The sequence below is a fragment of the Littorina saxatilis genome, linkage group LG14, assembly GCF_037325665.1.
Source record: "Littorina saxatilis isolate snail1 linkage group LG14, US_GU_Lsax_2.0, whole genome shotgun sequence".
Taxonomy (NCBI): domain Eukaryota; kingdom Metazoa; phylum Mollusca; class Gastropoda; order Littorinimorpha; family Littorinidae; genus Littorina; species Littorina saxatilis.
In genome coordinates, this window is record NC_090258.1 from 35,894,280 (window position 1) to 35,900,029 (window position 5,750).

The window sequence follows — 5,750 nt, forward strand, 5'->3', positions numbered from 1 at the left end:
GTGTATGTGTGTGTGCTAATGGAAATTCTTTATTCAACGATGGTTATGAATTAAGCAGTGATCTGCTTTTTAACATCCAGTCCTCGCCCTAAAGAGGGAACAACTAAAAATAAACAAACCACACACACACAAAACGCCAAATAAGTACCGTTGAACAGATAATTGAAGTAAGACACATTATACATTATATGTACACACAATGCATGGCATAGAGGGAAATTGCTAGTTCATTGGTGTGAATTAAGTAGTATACAGCAGATTGCACTGACACAACAAAGTTTAAAACACTATATGCTCTTAGCAATACATTGTATTTAAAACAAAATAAATCAAACAAGCAATCCATTGAACGAATAAAGAGAGAACTCAGAAATGTATTACACAAGGATAACGGTTTTAGGCTTACCCTAATCTTCCAACCTGTCCTTCTAACATAATGTCATCTGACCACAAGTCTAAAACAAAAACAATCAAGAAGCAAAACATAGCAGCAATGCATCGATAAACAGGCTGTTTAGTTGAAAGAGAGAGAGAGAGAGAGAGAGAGAGTGTGTGTGTGTGTGTATGTGTGTGTGAGAGAGAGAGAGAGAGGGAGAGAGATAGAGAGAGAGAGACACTGACAGAGAGAGAGAGAGATAGAGAGATATTGATTGATTGATTGATTGATCTTTCATACATAAGGACAGAGGTTACATAAGAAGAAAGGTTTTAGGCACAGACTATTCTAACAACCTGTCCATTCTACACCTAACACAAAATACGGAAATACATCAGTAATATGATTAATTAGTATACATGCATAATTATGTCGTGCCGAGTTCACGGAATTGGCAACATTTTGGGGAAAATTATAGAAGCCTTTACGCGTTTTCGGCAAACCGATGCCGATTTCGCGTAATGGGCAGCGTTTTGCCGACGCAAATTCGGGAATTCTGTGAATTCGGCACGACATATACATAATTATAAGCAGAGTAAACAGATAGACCACAAAACACAGAGACCACAAAACACAGAGACCACAAAACACAGAGACAAAAACCACACGTATAATACAAAATAGGAATGTTACATTATGCGCGTTAACAACAGGCACTGCAATAAACATACACGACATACAAATACGTGTTTACTTTTCTTTGTTTAGAAATAGAGCGATTAAAATAGAGAAATGGACAACTGTTGTGAGAACAACGAAAGACGTTGTCACGTCATCCAGCAGGGTGCCTGTCTAGAGTTTGCCGAAGAAACGGCAGAGAGTTGCAGCGCTGTCAGTCACCTCACTCACCCGGATGTACCAACAGTCGTTGTCCTCCACACAGCGTACAAAGCAGTCGGTGACGTTATTCACTGTGACGTCACTTCCAGATGTCGGACCCACATAATCGTTTCCCTCTACAGCTACTTTGTCGGTGAGGGTCCATGCTTGATTTTCTGAAATATGAAAAAGCAGCATGACTGAAAATAACGTAAACGTGTCATCTTATTTGATTGGCTCACTGCATTCCCACAATTAAAGGGACAGTGCAGGGGTCACAGCATTGCTGACGCAACGCTTCCTCTTTTTGTCACAGATTACGATATAAACAGTCAAAAGCTTTACATGACTTTCTCACAGATGCCGTCACATTCCTTTAGTGTTGACAGCCAAAAGAAACTGAATGCAGTTTGCCAGTTCGCATCTCCCGCCAAAATGTAATTAACATTTCCCGTGAACACGTTCTGGGGCTCAAGGCTGTGTGCGGTATGCCAAAATGGGATGTTGCCCCAAAGTCATACCTATAGGACAAATGTCCTGAGCTCTTCAGCATTAATAGGACATTTGACTGCTTTCACAAATTTTAATAGGACAGCATAATTTCGTGTAAAACACAAAATCATGTGCACACACACATATCAGTATATGCACCAACATTGTGTGCGTATATTGTTTTATTACTTTAGTTTCAAACAGGACATACACAAAAGAAACAAACAATCTAAAAAGCAACCAAAAACGTCAGCACTCTTACTTTGATTGGCACACAAACTGCATGATTTCCTGACAGAGCTTTTTCTTGACAGATTCGACAAAAGCCTATGATCTCTTTGCTGTCAAAGTCTAACCACCACAGGCGGTAGGTATCGTTCACTGCACCAACACTATCATAACAAGTCGCGTGAAGCGATATAAAAACATATATCCCATGACCTCCCTTCTTTGTCTCTGTAAATGTACTCTATGTATATTCCTTGTATTTCCATTGTTCTCTTGTTACATCTATGATGTAACTATTGCACTCTTATAACACATAAAATAGTGGATAAATAAGGGTGCACGAAATACATCATAGCTGGCTCTACTTTCTGTCGTCCTTGACATTCCAAAATGCACATGTACCTATCGACCGGATGTTGAGAACTTGCGCGAGAGTCGTTCAGCAATACCAAAGTCCGGGATTCGTCGAAGATTACTTGACCAAATTTATGCAATGACTTACAGGGTCTTAGCCCATGTAAGAGCATTGGCCGATGTGAGGTTGTGCACACGAAGAAAGGGAGGAATCTTCAAATAAAACATGGCTCTGCAGTCTTCTTCTTCTTCTTCTACGTTCGAGGGCTTCAACTCCTACGCACTTTCGTGCGGGTTTTGCAAGACTCGGCTTTTTCGTGTTAGGCTGTTTTTTCACCCGCATTTGTGGCAATCATATTCCGTGTTTGGCTGGGTTTTTCACCCGCCTTTGTGGCAAGCGTATTCAATGTTTGGCTGTTTTTTCACTCGCCTTTGTGGCAATCATATTCCGTGTTTGGTTGTTTTTTCACCCGCATTTGTGGCAATCATATTCAGTGTTTGGCTGTTTTTTCACTCGCCTTTGTGGCAATCATACTGCGTGTTTGGGTGTTTTTCACCCGCCTTTGTGGCAATCATACTCCGTGTTTGGGAGTTGCATGCTGGGTATTTTCGTGTTTCTGTAACTCACCGAACTCTGACATGGGTGACGGGATCTTTTCCGTGCGTGCTTGGACTTATGCTTATGCACACGAAGGGGATAAGGCACTACTAGCAGGTCAGCAAATAAGCCATCCCCAGAGACCAATCAGGCGCAGGCGGGATTTGAACCTCGACACTTCCACATCATGTGGTAGGCCTAAGTGGAAGACCGACGTTAGAACCACTATAAGCTATTGTGCCCGTCTAATGACTTCCTCTACATACAGAGCTGCATTCACCAACCCCGGACAGATCAGTGTCCGCGCAGGTTACATTTTCCTTGATGTTTGATCAGTCGTTACAGTCCTGTTTTGTAAACCCTGTACAAACTCATGTCTCAGGTAACCGACTTGCCGTTACCGAACAAAAAAGATTCTGTTGTGTTTTTAGGAAGAAGCTTTTAAGCGCGATCAATTGTGTGTGTTTGTTTGTGCTAAGAATCACTCAACCCTTTTGTCTTTATTTCCGCCATCGGTTCGCACCATCCACCGTGTTAAAACATTTTAAACAGGTTTTCGGGTACATAATGTGACCTCTCAGTTATAAGGTTTTCCCATCCGTCCACTTCCTTGTGTGATATGTGGGACACTGACAGAAATACAGACAAATAGACAGACATGCAGGAAGGCAAGCAGGAACAGACACAGACACACAGAGACACACCGGACACACAGACACACACAATGATACACACACACACACACACACACACACACACACACACACACACATACACACACAATGATACACACACACACACACACACACAATGATACACACACACACATATACACACACACAAACACTAACACAGGAGCGCGCGCGCGCGAGGCGGCAACGTGACTTCTTGCACAAACCCACGGAAAGGCTTTGCGAAGGGAGGAGAGTTGTTCGAGAATGACATTCATAGCAAAACATGCTTCTCTCCCTTAGTGCAGAGATATCCCAGCAGAACCCGTGTGTGTGTGTGTGTGTGTGTGTGTGTGTGTTCGCGCGTGTGTGTGTGTGTGCGTGTGTGTGTGTGTGTGTGTGCGTGTGTGCGTGTGTGCGTGTGTACGTGCGTGCGTGCGTGTATGTGTGTGCGTGCGTGCGTGTATGTGTGTGTGTGTGAGTGTGTGTGTGTGTGTGTGTGTGTGTGTGTTCCTGCTTGTCTCTTGAGTTTTCAGAACCGTCTTTATTTAACTTTGACAGACATTGACAGTGTTAAGAGTTTGCAACAGGGAGACCGCTAAGTAAACTGAGAAAGAAAACAAAATTTAACCGGCACCGAAAATTCGAAAAGGGACATGCAAAAATCAGCAAGCCTATGACTGCCCACCTTTCGCAACCACGAACACAGGCAGTTATGTTATAATCGCTCTCGGGTTCTCGGTTTGATCCATATTTGTTTTTTCTTTCTTTAGTGAACTTTCGCTCAGTTGACTTTATATTAACTAATTTTCCTCACACTTCCAAGCGAGCATTGTGGCCGCGGGGATAAGAGCGACAGTATTCAAACACTGGGGCAATCCCACTCCCGTCAATTTCTGTGTGTGTCTGTACGTGTGTGTCTGCCAGTGTGATGTGCATGTGCATGTGTGTGTGTGTGTGTGTGTGTGTCGTGAAAATGGAGGATCCAGACTCGTGCCACGCCAGTGCTAGGTAACAGTGAGACTGAGTGGTCACAGTGGGTGTGCTGGTGTCATGTGTGCCAGTGGTGGTGTCCTGTGCCATACCTGTGCCAGTGGTGGTGCCATGCCAGTGCTGGTACCATACCGGTGCCATACCGGTGCCATGCCAGTGCCGTTGATGGGGTCTATGTCGACCAAAAGAGTGGGATTCCCTGTAGGTGGAGTTCCTGTAGGGGGATTCCTGTATACAGGGAATCCCACAGGGTCTAGTTCCTGTAGTGTATCGCTGAAAGTCACGTGATGCTTAGCGACATCGGTAGAATTGGATGTTTTTCGATCTTTTTTGATAATTCTTTGAAATTCGAGTATGGTTTGCAAGTTTTATTGAAAAACTCCAACTCCAACAGGAACTCCACCTACAGGGAATCCCACTCTTTTGGTCGACATAGACCCCATCAGCGCCAGTGCCAGTGGTGCTGTCAGAATGGAAGTGCTGGTATTCACGGTGCCAGAGTGAGAGTGCTGGTGCCATACCGGTGCCAGTGGTGGTGCCAGAGTACCATACCAGTACCAGTGGTAGTGCCAGAGTGAGAGTGCTGGTGCCGTACCGGTGCCAGTGGTGGTGCCAGAGTACCATACCAGTACCAGTGGTAGTGCCAGAGTGGGAGTGCTGATGCCATACCGGAGCCAGTAGTGGTGTCACAGTGGGAGTGTTGGTGCCATACCGGTGCCAGTGCCAGTGCTGGTGTCAGAATGGAAGTACTGGTGCCATACCGGTGCCAGTGGTGGTGCTAGAGTACCATACCGGTTCCAGTGGTTGAACCAGAGTGAGAATACGTGTCAGACGTGCTGGGGTCAGACAGGAGCAGTTGTCATTGTGAGACTGTTCGTGTGTTCGAGAGTGGTGATCATAGAAAAGGCGGTTTTACTGGGTGCTGTTTCTATATTTCATTTTATTTTAAAGCTAGCTCTAGTGCAATCGGGGAGTGACACAGTATGATGGTGTGTGTGTGTTTCTGCTTGTGTCTGAGTTTTCAGATCCTTCATTATTTTCTGTGACAGACCTTCACAGTGTAAATACGAAATGGGACAGCAAAATGAGCCAAGGGGGGACTAAATGCGTGAAGGAAGCCCAGCCCAGAAGGTCTTGGGGAGCTTGTATGTTACCCAAG